We start from the raw sequence: 18,184 nt of genomic DNA, 5'->3' as shown, positions 1-18,184 counted from the left end.
GGCTTCGCAGTGAAGAAGAAGGGAATAAAAAGAAAGTAGCAAACTTGATGAAAGATCAAATCTGACCAAAAAACAAACATTTGATGAGCTTATACATAAATTACAGACTTTGAAAGACTGAGGTGGGTAAACCAACAACAGCAAACATCTCAGTCTCTTTTTGCAGACGGAACAGTAAACATTAATGTGTGCTCAGCTGCTCGCAGGCAAACAATACTCACTAATCTCTTTCTCATTAAAAAAAAATGCCACTCGACAGATTGTCAATAAAAGAGCATAAGGAGCATTGTAATATTTCCGAAGATTCCCCGAGAGGCAGCATAAGCCTAAAAAAAAAAAAAAAAAATCCCTGCCTCTTCCCGAGTTGCCATAGTAACCGCAGCAGTGGGGGACCGGAGCAAGCTGGGTGTAAGTTTAATGTAAGCCCCTTTCCAATGCACATTGCCCTCCTTTTTAATCTGCTCTGGATGCTTATAGAGGAAGAATAGAAGATCGGCCCTCTAATTCAGCAGACAAAATCAGTAACAGAACCAGTAAGGATTACAGGGTAAAAATCCAGCTTCATCACTCTGAGACACAGCACAATCCCACTGAATTACAAAGACTAGCTGTCAGTCCCTTTGTGATGCATGTGATGTGGAGTACACACACCCTCCTGGGAGCAGAACCCGAGAAGAGTGGGCTGGAGCAGGAAATGAGAGAAGAGGACACGCGGACCTGTCTTCGCTCAAGGTGACTTTCTCTCTCTCGTTGACCTGATTATTTCCACTCCACTCCCCCCCAATCATGGAAAAAGTATGCCATCCTCTCTCGCTTTTTCAGACTGACTTGATGCTGATAATGGGAGGGAAAGCTGGTGGGAGGTTAGCCCCCTGTATGTGAGAGCACATTTTTCTACCACTGCCTCACCCCATCACCAGAACAGCCTTGTCATTACGGGGCATTCCCTGCGTGCACGGCACAACTCTCCCACCGAGAAATCTGCCCGGGGCCGTAACAGGAGTGCCGTGTCATCCTCCCCCTCTCTCTGGTTACTACAGCAACACCGCTCCCTGCACCAGCACCTCTCAATTAGACAGACATGACACAATAACCTACGTATTGGTGAGAGGAATCCAGCTGACGTCCTGGTGGGGGGAGAGATAAATCAAACCAGCAGCCACAACTCCTCTTAGGCACACTCGCAGACTGATAGCCTCTAACTATCTGCTGGTCACATGCAGTCCGTGCACACATTCCAGTCACCAGATAGCCGGTTTCAGCTCCAGCTCTCTGTTTCCTTGCATTCATTTGATTATAGGGTATAAGAGACAGATTTATAGGGCTCGTCTTACCCTGTCCTGGAGAGAGCTTGCCTCTGCTGTGCTCTAGGCATTCCCTTTATATCCTTTGCTCACTGCAGCATCCAGCTCTCTGCAGGCTCGGCATAAAGAAAACTTGTACACAGCACACAGAAGAGCATTTCCTTTTGCAACGCATGTAATCCATGCAGGTTCAAAGGCATCTGTTTGTGGTTGAAGTGGGTAATGAGCACCTTTCCAGAAGCTGTCAAAAATTATTTAAAAAAAATCAGACAAGAAGAAAATCCCAGTTACATGGGGGATGGTTTTCTCCGTTACCAAGGGGGTAAATAGGATAAACCTGCCATGAAGACAACATCTAATTGAGATCTTGCAAAACAGCCATCTGGCCAGCACGAACTTCTTAGGAGATCTTCTCTCTCCCCAGCCTTCTTCTCCACTCCCTTTCTCTGCAGAATGCTTTGGGGGCAAAGGGGACAAGCACAGATGTTACAGGCTTCAGGCCACACCCCTTTTCAACACTCACAGTTCTAATAGGATGCAGCCGAGCAGTGGCCGCCGCCCAGCTCGCTCCCTCCCTCCCCCACCTTTAGATAGGACTTTGGAAAGCTTGTTTAAGGCTTGTTTAGTGAAGTCTTGTTTGGAAACTGCAAGATGAGAACAAGATTAAGGTGTAAAACCAGCGGCGCAAATGTGGATGTGAGCTGAAAGGCTAGGGAAGAATAAAAAAGCTATAATACGGAAGAAAAGCTACTATTATTCTCTACCTTGACATTGTTCTGGTCCCAACAACACCTCTTTGTGCATTAACCCCACATAATCACCTATGATCCATTTCAAGGGCAGCCTATGGCGTGACTGGAGAAATTTCAGAGGATTTTTTTTCCTTTTATCTAAACAATTCCTGACACTCCCACATGATTTAGAGCACATGCATCTTAGCTAATTGCTGACTAACAAAAATCCAGCATCCAAAAATTGCAAGAAACCCAGTATCCACTGGCCTGTTACTCATCTCTTCATGTATCTTTTCTAAGTTATATCTTTGGCTGAATAATCAGGACTAATTATTACTTATTCATCTTTATTTATGGAAAAGGCAAAAAGACAATCAGACATGTCCTCATAAAAGAACAGCTGTCTTCTACCTGATTCAAGCCCAGAATGCTTCCTGGCAGCTGTTTACAAAAGATACGTAATTCAACGACTTAATTTTTATTGGTGAGTCAAGCATTGCTGCAGGACATAAATGCAACAACACGCCACTAATCTTGATACCGTATAACAAATAAATTACTATCTGCCAATTTCCTGTCATAAAAGAGTTAAGTAATTTTAATAACACACACTTTACTTTCTGTTGCTTCCATTCACTGGTGCTGTGCTTTAACCAGCCACTCTGGGAGAAAAGTGAGTTCTGATTCCCATGTGCATCTGAGTGACAATGTTGCTCCGAACTGGAGTACAAATTACTACAGCTTTCTAAATGCTGCCAGAATTTAAAGTTTTTTAACTGCAATTTTGGTCAAAAGCAGACAGACATTCACCGCTGTGGTGAATTACAGGCAGAAAAAGGCCATGAGACAGAGTGCTTCAAAATTCCTGGTTAGGGTGCCGGTCTGTTAGGTCTTTAAGCTACTGCTACTGCAACCTTTAGCTGCCCATGATTTTATTTTAACACTTTGAACATGAAATTGACAAAACGTATTGTGAGCTACAAGTGCAGACACAACTGAATAGAAAAATGTGTAAACATGATGATATGAGAAGGTACAATGTGGGTTAGTTAGTAATGTCACTTTTCCATGTTGTTAAAAGTTCAAAGTCTTGCAACAGCTGCATTTCACTCAGAGATGCCAGCTTGTAACGTTGCCTTCATCTTCAAGATGTCTGAAGCACTTCCAAGTCACGCATTGAAGCTGCCCAATACCATTCCTCATCTACTGAAAAACGCTGCAAGCTTTCCTGTTTAAGTTGGGAGCTTTAATCCACGGAACCGAGCCTGTGTGAAACAGTCAATCTCTTCCGTGCTGGTATAACAGACTCCATTGGCAAGCCGTTCCGGTGCAGTCATGAATGGATAACAGTGGAAGCTGTAGAGTCCTGGACAGCTGCCTCTGAAAAGAATGGCATGCAGCTGGAATAACAGACAGGACCTGTTCCCATGGAGGACCTCTGTTCTTGGGGGACGTTTCTCCTCTGTCAGTAAAGAGCCACCGCTGATGTTTTGTTGACCTTAAGCTCACCTGGTACATCAGCAGATGGAAGCACACTGTGGGTGATGATAGTTTTCACAGTTACCTATATTGTCCTACATTTGTGTGCTGTATTAATTTGAGGTTAAAGCAACAGAAGCATATCTGAACAAACTAAAAGACATAATTAGTATTATCCTGGATAAAATACTGAACATCAACACTTTTTTCATTCCAGTTTTTAAAAGGGAGGTGCAGTCTGTTTAGGATCTTTTGATCAAGCCATCAAAGCTTGAGAGACATAATAAACATGGCAACCTCCATGTTTCAGCACTAGTTTGAGGCATTATTAGATTAAAACTGAAGTCATACTTAAATTTCCTGGTAATGATTAAATAAGAGCTACTGTCCATCATCTGAAAAGTTTCTAAGGGGAGAAGAAGTTGCGAGGAGACACAAACAGATCATATTATTGCTTTTGGGGTGTCCTATTCCTTAAATAAAATTAAGTTAAAGCTGAAAGTTGCTGACAGATCACAGCTACTTTACTTTGTACTCAAATGTGAGAAACAGTAGTAGAGTTTGAAATATTCTGGTGATGGTGCAATTTCTGAAATTCAGCTATAATAAAATATTTCAGGATTATTGCTGTGATAAATAGTTTTTTTCTGATTGTTCGTGCACATCTTTCAAGTGAGAATTTCAGGCTTTCCAGACACAAACCCCCGAAGGTTTCAGTCTCACTTTTTGCCCGTTTTTAAACGAATGAATACAAAATGTCACTGTGAACAGATATTTTAACAGACAACAGACTTTAAATATGGAATCTGGATGAATGGATGGAAACAAATATGTTTTAGCAAACTATTTCATTTTTCCGTACTTGTCGAGACCTGGAAATTGCCCAAATCAAATTCCATATTTTTCCCTACTTGTCCAGAAAGCCAAGGAACCCTGTATTCTGGAAATTAAAGCACACAAGTAAAATGCTATTAAAAGTAAGCGTTTGTACAGATTTAAAGCAGAAAACACAAATGAACAAAACTAAAAAAGAAAATTAAAACATAGCAACAGATGTCTTTATTCTGAGCTAGATTATGACTAAAATGCCTACAAACTGCAAATAAGGGAGAGCATATTGTGAAGGGTAAGGATGGGGCTGTATCTAAAAATTCCAACCATATAACCCTTCCCATGAAGGAGACCCCATCATTTACAAATAAAATGCCAGGAGTGGAGAGGGTCCCTCTTGTCTCTACCCACCCTTCAGAAAGCCTGTAATTACCCTCTGAATCAGGTCCATCCTAGAAAGCCCACACAGTGCACAGCCAAGCAAGTGTAGACAAGGAAAGGTGGTCCAAGATCTGATAATAACACTTTATGGGCTAGATATTCAGAAAAAGAGGAAGCAGGGCTGTGAAAGAGAACAACCAAGCAAGAAAATATGTTTCAAAGTGGAAGCAGCCAACAAGGCAAATTGTGTTAAGGAAATGATATTAATGGCAGGGAGGAGTGTTTTCAATTTATACATCATGACTAAAGTATCCACAATTATACTGTCACTTATCTCACTGAGCTTGAGTGTATATAACATAATAATGCAAAAAAGATGAGTGTTGTAAAGAGCTGGCAAAATGGATCTCGGGTCCAAAAAAGCACTTACACTGAAGTGGTTTCAATGCTGTTCCTGGTCATGTGATTAAGTAATTAATTTCACGTTTTAGTAAATACGAAGTAAGAATCTAAACTACAAATGGGACTAATTTGATCCAGTATTGGTATTGGACCACCAAGGCCACCTCTCCAGATGACATGGTCCTGTACAGCTGTAAGTAATGTTTTGGCTAGTTTTACTGTGGAGGTTTGAGCTTAAAGCCAAACTTTTGTAGCAAATATTAAATAAATATACAGTCAATTTGGTACAAACAGATGATTATATATTAACAGATGTATTTGGCAGCATCATGCTGTGTGGACGCTGTCCCATTCACAATTTGCTATGAACCTTATAGGGGATACAGCAAACATGTGGAAGAAGTGACTTTTTGGCCTACATGCAAAACAGTATGTGCATAGAACTAACACTGCATATCACCCTGAACTCACCTTTCCCACTGTAAAGCATGGTGATGGCAGCATCATGCTGTGGGGATTTTTTTTTCGTTAGCGGCGACAGGGAAGCTTGTGAGAGTTAATGTGAAGTTGGATATTCCAGTCTGTAGATGTGCAAGGATGGTAGAAACATACCCCCAAAAGACTTGCAGCTGTAGTGAACGGTGGTTCTATAAAGTTTTGACTCACGTGGGCTGAATACAAAAGCCGATTTTTCTCTACACCTCACACCTATATGCTATCGGGTGCTTGTTTACAATGAAAAATCCAGATTTCATAAATAAATACTCTGACTTTGAGGTTGTGATTCACTGTAGTTGACGGTGCCTGTCTGGGTTATTAATAAAAGCTTGTACAGCAACCAAGACGAAAACATCACCTAATGTTTAAATAAAAAGTATTCCAGATTAGAAAATCTATATATCTGCAAATATCTGATAGGAATCCCAAAAACTGAATCAGGGCATCTCCATCTGTATCTAACATCTTTGCATTTAACTACATAACTGTAAATACATCTACTTCTCAAGCAAAGCTGGTGTATGTTGGACTAAAGGGCTTACAAAAACAAATGCAAGGCTGTGAAAAAATATGACGACATTAAGCAGGTGCAGAGAAACTGCTTGTGGCAGATTGACAGAGTTTGGGGGTTAAAAGACAGGAGCTTAACTTGCTGATCTCTCCAGATGCAGGCCAGCAGTGAGAAGCTAGTGGTTGAGGTTTTCACAAATAGAGAAGCATGAAATAAGTATTACAGAAGAGCTTGGATACATACAAACAAACAAATCAAATAAAGTAGCGTTAATCCAACATAATCCACTCAGTGCTCAGACTGCTATGAGTGTGAAGACAGCTTCAAAGTACTGTGTGGCTATTAGCTACTGACACACAGAGGTGCTCTGAGAGTTCATCCGCCAGACTGGATCTAAGTGAGAAAGGTCTGTGGTTCTGGCCTTATCTTACTCAGCTAACACAGATGTGAAACTGGCTCTTGGCCAGCTGGATTCATGACAGAAGCAAAGTCTTGTGTGTCATACAGAGAATCCAAGGCGTCTGGAATACTAGCTGCTTATCTGCTGTCATAATCTCAGCAGAACAAGAAAACAATATGGGACCAGACGATGAAACGCCACAATAACTCTGAGCAATGCAAAGGAAAACTTCAAGCAAAACATGCACAGCAGAAAGAAAAAAAAAAAAATACATAAGATGTTTGGGGGAGTATAACAAGGACACCTGGTGTTTAACAGGATTGACCTGGCAGCTTCTGCCCTGCGGCGTCGCAGCAATCAGCTGCAAAATGCAAACATTAGAAACAAACAACTGTGCTAAGAGCAGAGTTATACTGCAGCTGCTAACATATAACAAATTTAATACATGGTAAATGTTCAAAGTACTGTTTGTTAAAATATTATGCTTTTCAAATGACTATTTATAAGGCTGTAGAATGAAATCAGACCCCTCAAAAGTTTTGTAAGTGGATAACAGTGCTGTGAAACGTATTGATGCCATTACAGTTTTCTTCCGCTTTTGATTGTCTTTCTAAATGATTTAAGTGATAATTTCAAACAAAGATGCCCTGAGTACATACAACAGGCACTTTTCAAATTAGGATTTAATTTATTTAGAGAAAAGGCTATGCAAACTAACCTGCCCCTAGGTGGAAAAATATGTATTGTTCTACATGTTAATTAATAAATTAACTTATTAACAAATTTGATTGCTTCAATTTATTGGCCATGCCCAGGCCTCGTTGCTGCCAGACCTGTAGAATCAAATCACTTAAATAGGACCAGTCTGACAATATGAGGTAGGCTCGAAGACCTCAAAAAGTAACAAATCATGCCCCAATCTAAAACAAATCCAGAACAAAAAAGGAACCAAATCATTGACATCTATCAGTCTGGAAAAGGTTACAAAGCCATTTCTAAAGGCTTTTGGGACTCCATAACCCACAGTTAGAGGCATTATAAACAAAACAGAGAAAACATGGAAAAATGGTGAACCTTCCCAGGAATGGCCGGCCTATCAAAAATTACTCCAGAAACTCATTCAGGAGGTCACAAAAGAACCTGGAACAACATCTAAAGGACTGCAGCCCTCAATTGCCTCTGTTTCAACTAACGGTTGCGTTTCAAGACCAAAACCACCGCTAAGAAAAATTAACACAAAGGCCCATCTCACATTTGTCAAAAAAACACCTTGATGACCCCCCAACCTTTTGGGAAAATCCTTTGTGGACCAACTAGACGAAGGTGGAACGTTTTGGGCTCTGTATCTCCTTACATCTGTTGTAAAACAGATATAAGGAGATATACCTCCTTATATCTGTTTTACCTCCTGTCAGGAGGTAAATACTTTTAAACAACCCTCTCTCAGAAAAGAAAATAACCAGACTAGTAATATAATGACTCACAAGTATGTGAGTAGCCAGCTGATGTCATCAGACTACACTGGTGCTTAACGCTGCTCACACAGATATATGATATACTGCAGGAACCTGTTCTTTTTAGCAGCAGCTTAGAGTCAAGTTCAAGGAACCCAAAGCATCTGGAGTTCAAGGAGGACAAACAGATAAGGACAACATATTTTGTACCTGCCAATGCAGTTTCAGGCAAAATAAAGACAGTAGTTTAAGTCTGAAATGAGTGCAACAGGAAACCTACTGCCTAACAAAGGTATCTGTTTTTAAAAACAATTTCCAATTCTTCTAATTCATTTAAAATGAGCATGACTGCCATCAGTGGCTGTTAAAGGAAATTAAATTAACTAGGAAATATACTAACAAATCAGTGTAAGCGGGAAAGAAACAACAAAAAAACAATACTAATCAAAAACATTTTTATGCTAAAAATAATCAAGACATGAATGATTTCCAATGAAAGTTTGGTCTGAAAGCATCTTGAGGACCTGTGAATCATTTGAGCTGATGAAGTCATGACTGAATGAAGGGTGCAGAACATAGTCTAAACATATTTTTTCCATGCCTTGCTCTTATAAGTCAACTACAAGTTAGAACACGAGCCTAACTTTCTGGAGGGTGTGGTAACAATTTTAAGCATGCCATGGTCTGGCACAGGCTGTTTTTTTAAATACAATATCCATCTGCTTATCAGCAGCGGTTACACACAGTTAGCTTTGTGTACAGGCAAGGCACGTGTTGGCGTCAAACCTAATCTAGTCAAAGAAAACAAAAGAATTATGCATGGCATAATTTGAAAATCCACATGATGTTTTTGAATAAATGCACCCTTGAGGCTTACAATTAGACAGCTTAGATTTGTGAGGTCATCACAGGAGCTTTGTTTAATGCACGTGTTCCAACAAGATCCAAGAAAAAGTGTGCGGGTAAAATCTGCACCCTGAGTAGGTCCTGAAGTCCAACTCCGCTACATTGTACCTTCTGAGGGGGCATCGTGAAAGCTTAACGTGATAAACGTTAAAAGATCTGATGGTTAAAACAGCGTGTCATGCACATATTGAAGGTGGATTAATGCGTGTGGAATAATTCACCCTTTGAAATGTTGAACACGCGTCAGCTTTCAGTAATTGAGCTGCCATTACCAGAACTTCAAGTAGCAGCCTGATCTGATTGAATATGCTGTCAAACAAAAAAGCTGGCACCCAACCAGCTGGAAGCTGTCCTTCAAAAACAATAAAAGACAGACAGCTCACAGACGCCACAGGGGAAAACTTTCCTGCTTCAGGATTTACCAGCTATAATATGACCAGGACAAAGAGGCACAGAAGGAGAGCATGAGGTGAAACATGAATCCCTCCAGGCCTATTAAACCTCCTCCCTTTCTCTCAAAGCAAACTCTTGGTTAAGGGACTCCCCCTCACACGTGCACACAGGACCCTCATGCTCCCTTTGTTTGAACGCCCTCCATGGCTGCACTCTTTACACATCTTGTGGCTGAGTCTCCAACGTGATTCATTTTGATCCCTATTGTCATAAGCTAAGGTTTGCCTCGTTTTGTTCCGACTGCCAAGACAGATGTAATTTTCCATCTTACATGGCTAAAAACCTCTTTTACCAAAGGAAGAAGCAACTGATTAATTAGAAAAATAAAACGGCACATGCTGAGAAGAATTAAGCGATCCAAATGCTTATGGCTGAACCCCAACAAAGGTATAAATGTATCTTCTATTACACGACAGACTAACAGCTTAAAACAATTAGTCCAAATAACAGACCTCAGGAAAAGGAAAGACCATCAACCAAAATAGAAACGTCACTCCGTATTGTGGTAAACCGGCACCGCTGATGGGATTTAATGTGGGAGGATGAGACTTGTCATAAAATCTGATTGAGTTCACAGCAAAGTGAAACATAAGGAAGTGTTAATGATTTACTTGAGAGAGTGTCTACCTCATCGCTACAAGTTTTATTACACACGTATTGCAGGTACTGCGTTTTTAAGCACTAAAAGGGAAACCACAGTGCCTTAAAAGTATTCATCCCTTAAACACTTCCATGTCTGCATTTTATTGGGATTCTTTGTGGAAGAGCACCACAAAGCTGTGTAATTAAGAAGCAAAAAGAAACAGGATGCATTAAAAAAAAAAATTCTTACAAATAAAAACCAAAAACACGCTGGGGCGCATTTGCATTTAGCTTCAGAGCCAATGATTTGTAGAACCACCCTTCACTGCATTCACATCTGCAAGGGTTTGAGTAATTCCTCATCAGCGTTGGATGTAAACTCTAAAACAGCTCAAGCTCAGTAGGATTGGATGGAGAGCGTCTGTGAACATCAACCTTCAAGTGTTGGGGCTGTAGGTCTGGACTTTGACTGCATCCCCATGCATGATGCTGCCATCACCATGTTTCACCATGGGGATGATGTGTTCAAGGTGACCCAACACACACACACAGTGTTTTCCAATGAAAGCCATAAAATTCAGATTTTAAGTCATCTGACCAAAGGCTCTTCCCCAAGAGGTTTGCAGTGTCTACTATTTGCTTGTGGCAAACTGAAAACAGGACAGCTTAACAGCTTCCTTTTTTCTTTTTTGATTTAACTGAATTTATTTAGAGGTCATCAGAGTAAAGTGAGCTCAATAAAAATGCAGACCACATCTTTCTTCCATTTTTCAATAAAGCACTATTTTGTGCTGGTCTATAACATAAAGCCCAATGAAACAATGTTCACGCGGTATGAACAATTTTGGGATCTCTCGCTGCATTCATTTCAAGTAGCACAACTTGTACTGCCAGTACTCTCATGGGTATGGCTGCAACAAGGTCAGATCGCCCAAAATAAAATCAGATAGGTCACCCAGTTCTAGATATAAAACCAGAAAGCTGCAGATCAAGGATCTTTACGGTGAAGGATGGGCTAAACTGCGGAGGCGAGTCTGAGCTGCACAAACTGGAACTGGGACGGAGTCTAAAAACCCTAACATACTTAATAACCACAGGTGTTATAGTGGGCGGAGGGTGACGTAGATGTTGGCATCAATGACATGTCAATGCACAATGACATCAGGTTTGTATTCATCCAACCCTAAACGACAGCACATCAAGTTTGAGACTGCATAACATCTGCTATGAATGTGTTTCTTCTGTTATTACGGATGTGGCTCACATGCATTAGGATGCGTTTTCAGAGTTAAGACTGGGTAGAGGACTTCCCAGACCTCTGAGGTCACTCAGGCTGCAGCACATCAATGAAACATCTGCCATCACCAAGTGGCTTAGCTGGGCGCTGTGTGCGTTGCCTTTTCACCTCTCAACAATCAGGAGGGTCAAGAGTCAACGGTCTCAAAGAGGGACAAGCAGTGTGGACTCGCTTAGTGGGCCCCTAAACTAACCTGCAGATGGATATGTTAGTTATAACTTATTGTAAAGGTTTGTGTAAAAATGTTTACTTTGTAAAACCAAACTAACTGTATAAAGCGAGGACTCGGGTTTATGTGAGGTACTGTGTTTGTTCCAATCTAAAATAATGTTATTTTTTGTATTTATTCCTAGAAAGTTATTTCAAGGAAAATCTTTAAAATATCAGCAGGAATTTATTTTATTTTCTTTTTAAATCAGGAAATTCCTGGAGTGAAATTGTTTGTTTTGAGTAGTAAGGCACCCACATCCTGGCATGGCTCAACAATCCTCAAAATATGAGGCTGGGTCTTGGGTGTGGCCAACAAAGGTTGTCTAGAGAACAGCTGCCCCAATATCAAGAACAAGTGCAAAGGCAGGGCAGACTGGGGGGTAGTGTGTGGTATGGCAGGGGGGGTGCCGTGGTGACAGAGCAGGCCTAAACGGAGATGGGATGCTAAATGACGCCATTGTCTGGCCCAAGTGAAGCACACCGCACAAAGAATGGCACATTCAAACAATCATACAGGCCTATTGTTGCGACGGGCCAGCAGAATAACGCAGATCCGCACTGAAGCCACAAGATCCACCACACATCATGCTGAGTGTGTTTGACTGGGGAACATGAAACAGTGACACCATCTAGAACTCCTCCACTCCTGCCAAACAAATTCAGGTGTTTTTAGGTATCATAATGGTTTGATCATGGGGGAGGACATCCTGGATGTGATAAAACAGATGCTGAAGATCAAGGATATTACATTTTCATGTGGATGAGTAGAGAATGATAAAAACAGAAACAAACAGCTTTTTTTTTTTTAAACACCACTGAATTATCTTATAATCACACTGTTGGAAAACAGCATGTACACATGCAGTGGTAGTCAATATTTAACCCCAAGAAAGTATCTGAGGTATCTTTACCAACCGGATTTACCACCTTAGCTACTGAAGCCAGCATGTTTTCATTCAGCAGATCCTCTAAATGCTTAAACAAAAACATCTGAGACACTGACACATGCACATCAGATTGGAACAGGTTAAGCAAGACTCCCCAGCGCATGATTTAAAGTAACACAGCCAGGCCCATTCATCTAACACAGCTTAGTGTAACTCTCATATCTTATTTTTAGTTGCACTTTTCAATTAGGTGTTTAATCAAATGGTTTCATTCCTCAATGACAAGACATGTAAAAAAGAAAGAGCACAACGCAGCTGAGAATGTTGACTAACAGTGACGTTGTTGCACACAGAACGCCAAACTTGGACAACAAAGCATCACACAATGGACCCCCATGATAAAAATGGTGATTGAAAGTCTCCAGCAAAAACGCGAGCTCATGGTGTGAAGATTTATATGGCAATTTGTCCAGTGTGGCGGAGGAAGTCAGGAGAAATGTTGTTGAAGAGCAGTAGCTTGGAGACCTAACAAACCGGCACCCTTTCCCAGGGATTTAAAAGGACATGCCAAGCCCATTATTCATGAACATCACCACACTAATGAATGAGCACACTGGACAAAAAATGCATCATTACCAAAAACACAGATTATAGCAGATTTCATGTTGACATTGAAATTTCACTGTTTTCACTGTTGCTCTGTATAACTGTCATCAGAACTTTAAATTGGCGAACCATACAACCCTTGTGTAAACTATAGCAGCAGTGAATGAAAGCAGCTAAAAAAAAAAACGCACTCTTATTCACTTCATGTGTTATTCATTAGGGTTTAACTGCTTTACAGTAATGTATACATCAACATGGTATTATGAGGATAATGCTCAAACTACGTAATTCTTGGTCTTCTGCTGCTTGGATAGACATGTGATTGCAAGCTATTGCTATATATGTCGTCTTTGGAAGGTTGGGCGGCATGATATCAGGAAATGACTAAACTGCAAAACTTATGCTGAAAATTGCGATGAAACGCCCATATTTGCTGACACTCTTCTTTTTAACTATTAAATGTAGTCCCTACTACTCTTCATGAGTTTTCCATCTTAGCCAGTAAAAATATGCATGCGTTATGGGCATTAAGGACAGTTAGAGACCCAACTGGACAAATTTATTACCAATATACAATAAATTTATTAGCAATTATTTATCATTATATAAAAAAATAGTATCTTACCAAATATTGCGTCCAAGCAGTCTGTTTTGGCCGCCGTATTGCAAACAAGGATAATGCTATGACAACTTTAAATATTTTATGCTGCTCTACTGGAAGGGAAGCTAACTACTGAAATACAATGCATGACTGATTTCCCTCATACATTGAGTAAAATAAAGAACTGTTGCAGGTAACTGACCTGTGCAAACAGGTAGTAGGTACATTTGAAGAGAACTGCTGCTGAATTACTTTAATAATCTGATTTTTGAATGTCAGCAGACATGTTCATGCCCAAGAAACTTTATGCTCACAAACAACACCTGCGGTCAGCTTAATGGTCTGGCTGCTAATTACATTTGAGCTATTAGTCATTGCTGTGGCCAATGTGTATTAATGGCAACACAAGATTTAGAAACAATGCAGACAGATGGAGCCCTTTAGGTCTCAGCTGTGTTACAGACTCTTCTAAATGAGCATTCCTCTCTGTTGTTGAGGCAGGCATTTAGTTGTGCTGTGGTGAACTATCCAGGGAGCCTCCACCCTGACACGCTGCCAGCCCAGTGAAATTTAACACAGATCATTAACTGAGGTACCCATGTGTTGGTGGTACATGTGCCAAAAGACATACAATGGGCAGCCACTGTTAATGGAGTGCCACATTTGGTGCTGAAGCCTTGGTCTGGAGCACAAACTCGACTGAAGGTTTTTATATGGGACGAATTAATCCATCACCTTCCAACAGGCATTTATACAATTATTTTCAACTGACATCAACCTTCAACTGGGATCAGTCACCATCACAAACATGAGCCACATGATCAAATGAGTTTGAAGAACACAAACAAATACCAGACGCCAAAAAACATCACAGCAGCTGCTCTGGCTGAACCCTGTGCGCCATTAGAGGAAGTGATGCCATGATGGGTCACCTGATGTGCTTGAGATTGCCAAAAGCCAATTCATACCAGCTGATGGACAGCAACATAGTCAACAAACAAAAAGAAACAAAGTTGTCATGGAACCTGTTGGTGTTGGTGCGACGAGCCTAAAGACACATTAACCGCTTAATGGAAGGAAACGCAGCCATTTAAAAACATGGCCACAAAATACAACCACATTTAGACACTTATAGGATAATGAGCCTGAACACAAAAAGGCAGAAGTGCATTACAATAAAAAAAAACTGCAACTGATTTAAAATATGGAAATGTACCATTTGTTATGCAATTGTTTAGGTGCCAACAAAATAGCTTAACGCTTAGGAAAAACACCGTTTCAATACAAACTACTCATCTGCAAAGTATTTAGAAAAACAAGACACTCAGTTTAAATATCCAGGCCTGTCAGTGCTGATCTTCACCTGCTCACCTCCCTCTCTGAGCATTAAAGCTGTGGACAAAAGAACGTCAGACCTCTCCAGTGTTTACAGTCACAACATGTCTGCAGATGACACCACATCACTAAGCCTTCTTACAAGCGCATGCAGGCCTTCAACCATGGAGGGCTGTTTAATGCACTGGAATTTAAATCTTTTCTGAATAATGTCCAACTGGGTATAAGACTACAGATAATCTCAGCTGTGGACTCTAAGCAACCTGTGACTGTTTTACTCCACAAAGGGGTTTATTCCACACGATGGAGCTGGTTACTTTACCATGGCAGTGAAGTATTAAATGTCTGATAACTTCAAGACTTTAATGAGGAAAGTGTCATGTCAACTAATACTATGATGCTGCAATTGGTGGATGACAAAATAAAAACATTCTGCTTTAAGAAAATAATTTATATGGCTAAAAGAAATAAATGCAGTCATTGTGAGGCTGAATCTCAATCCCTATTAACAATATATTGATGAAATAAAAGTGTTTATTTAATTTAAAATATTTTAAAAATCATAATTTGGAAGAAGATATTAATTATGAAAAAAAAGACCATGAAATGTTTGGTCATAATAATAACTCAATAGGCCAGTTAGGTAGGTAAGTAAGAATATACCACAAAGGATAAACATATATTTTATTTTTTAGGGCTGAAACAATTAATCAGCTGAGATTCATTGATTTTTGAAAAAATGCCAACTAATACAGTCTCTAAAACATGTCATTTGTTGAAAGAACAACCCACTCAGAGCAGTAATTAGGACAAAACTGTACAAAAATATATATACATTTTGCATTTAAGATGAAAACCTGTCTGTAAATACGCTCTATCCAAAACTCTTCAAGTGGCCTAGCTTTAGCTTCACCTGGTTCACATTCTGCAAAATGTTTTTTATTTTAAATAATTGCTTTAAATAATAAGTTTTGGAGGCAAATATTAATTCAGGCATCTTCATAACCAATTGGTGCTTTAGAAACATGGAAACAGAAATCATACAACAATAATGCTAGGTTTGCATGCATTATGACATACGAATATATATATATAGAACCATTAAGCAAGATTTGGTCAAATAATACTACAGTTACCAGTTAAAATTAATACTGATTGGCTAAAGTAACTATTCGGATACATTTCAAAAGACAATACCGAAGTCCAAGCACAATGTAGGAAATATTTAACTGTTGCATGTTTAAAGCAGCTTGTAGAGTGAATAAAGTCTATAAGGCTGGGTTGTAGATGTAACTTTTAGGGACCTTTTTGGAACATTTTTGCTCCTGTTTCTATTAATCTCACTTGTTCAGACAGGTCAGCTTATTTCAGAGATGATTAAAAAAGTGCGCCAAACACAAACAAAATATATGCAAATATTGACCCGACTCCTGCCTGCTCCTGTCTGGTTAATATTTTCGTTTCTAATGATTACAAAGCTCAGTGAGTCAGTTCAGAAAACCAACCCAGCGTGATTGAACTCGCCCCGACATTACTCCGCTTTTTACCGACTGGCCTCACCGGGCGGTGGTGCGGAGGTCACAATCAACACGACCAAAGCAAACGGCCCGGTTCCGGTGTCTCTCCGCCGAACTTACCTCGTTAGGTCGGACATTTCTCTAATTTTCTGTGTCGGTGAGTTTATCAAAGAAAAAACCACCACATTAGAACAGAAAGACGGATGGATAGAATTCCTCTGGCTGGTTGGTCCGAGCTGCGCGTTACCTTATCGGTTTACTCGACCAGGTAATGCGCACGCGTCGTTCAATGTTTACCCCGGTGCCTCATGGGGGTTGTAGTGCTTGATTTTCTTTTTTAATGTCAGGCAGGAAAGAAATTCTAGGAGCTATGTAACATAAGTTGTTTTTTTTCTCCCAATACCTTAAGATAAATAATTTTACCCAAATAGTAGCATTTATTCAATGGGGAGAATTAATCCCACATTTAAAAAAGCAAAGTTTTAACTAAACCGCTGGTTTTGCAGTAATGACTAATTTAAATGCCATATAACTGACTTTGTTTATTATGCAGCACTTTTGTAAGACATGAGTTTCTAGGAACTTTGTCATCTTTGACAACTTGTTACCCCGGGGCATAAACATGTTCAAACATAACCGCATTTCTTCCCGTCACTGGCCACAAGGCTGTGTGAGGAACTCATGTTTATCTTGTCGCCATACAGAGTAAGCAGCATGAAGGCGGGCTTAAAAAGGTTCAGGTTTGAGAACTGCAAAAATGAGTTGCACTTGTGGGTCACCAAGCACCCAAAGCAGTAATTAAACACCATCAACATGCCAGAAAAAAAGCCTTCTTTGCCCTACCATGACAAACATAAACTTGTGGTCTACTACCAACTACTAAACTTAATGGAAATGGTTTGTTTTTGTCCCATGAAACTGAGGCTGAACTTTAAGGCAACAAACACTCAGGGTAGATTTAGCGTGAAACAAACACTATGGAAAAGTAACTCATTCTCACTGTTAAGTACGGTTGAGGATCTGTGATGCTATGGGATGTTTCTTTTTTCATTCATGGGCTATGGGAAAATGCTGTGCATCATGAACTGTTTAAAATACCAGGACATTTTACATCAAATCTGGGTAGCCTCTGCAAATAAACTGAAAACAGTTTGTCAGCAGGTCTTCTGACAGGATAGTGATCCAAAGCATCTTACCAAATCAACACAAAAACCGTTTATCAGAAACAAAATCACCTTACATTCATGGCCATCTTGATTCCCCAACCTAAATCCCATAAAATAAAACTGTGAAGTGATGGTGAAAAATCACTCTCTCTGTCCTTCTCTGAACCTTGTGAAATGTTGTGGAAGGAGACCAAGTATTCCCCTTTTGTAAAAAGATGGTTGCACAAAGGCGTTTTACACATCTTTACCTATGGTGCCAACAAATGTGCCAAAATCTGTCACCATAAAACATAGGTTCATTCTTTAATGCTGAAAAAAACCGTTAAATATTGTGTTATTCTGTAATGCAAAAACAGAACAAAAGAGCAAAGTGTACCGGAGTCAAATTCCTTGTTTGTATGCACGAACTTGGCAATAAAGCTGATTCTGATTTTGATTATAAACTGCAGTGTCTATGCACAGAATTCACATTTTTGCAGTTTTAAGTTTTTGAAAGCTCCAAATTAAATTTAACATGAACATACAAAGAATAAAACAAAGAAACACATCTGATCTCCTCCAGAGTTTGCAAGATTAATTTTTCTACACCTTATCTTTTTTAACATTAGGTGTAGAAAGAATTCACTGCAA

The 18,184-nt window shown here is 39.9% G+C and overlaps 1 protein-coding gene across 5 annotated transcripts in view; it reads right to left on the bottom strand.

Moving 5' to 3' along the window:
• The window catches only part of LOC124881892 (disheveled-associated activator of morphogenesis 1-like), a 57,321-nt gene extending 40,663 nt beyond the window's left edge, over positions 1-16,658 (bottom strand). For 3 of the 5 annotated variants that reach the window (XM_047387791.1, XM_047387789.1, XM_047387793.1), the window contains exon 1: positions 1,335-1,746. The gene's annotated coding sequence lies outside the window, so the exon portion shown is untranslated. Of the gene's footprint in view, positions 1-1,098; positions 1,221-1,334; positions 1,747-16,508 lie in introns of those variants that run through there. The other 2 variants (XM_047387790.1, XM_047387792.1) reach the window with 2 other exon arrangements.
• Between the last annotated feature and the right edge of the window lie 1,526 nt (positions 16,659-18,184).

This window comes from Girardinichthys multiradiatus, chromosome 15 (genome assembly GCF_021462225.1).
Source record: "Girardinichthys multiradiatus isolate DD_20200921_A chromosome 15, DD_fGirMul_XY1, whole genome shotgun sequence".
In the NCBI taxonomy this organism is placed as follows: Eukaryota; Metazoa; Chordata; class Actinopteri; order Cyprinodontiformes; family Goodeidae; genus Girardinichthys; species Girardinichthys multiradiatus.
The sequence above is the reverse complement of the archived record's forward strand: the minus strand, read 5'-3'. Positions and strand labels throughout refer to the sequence as shown.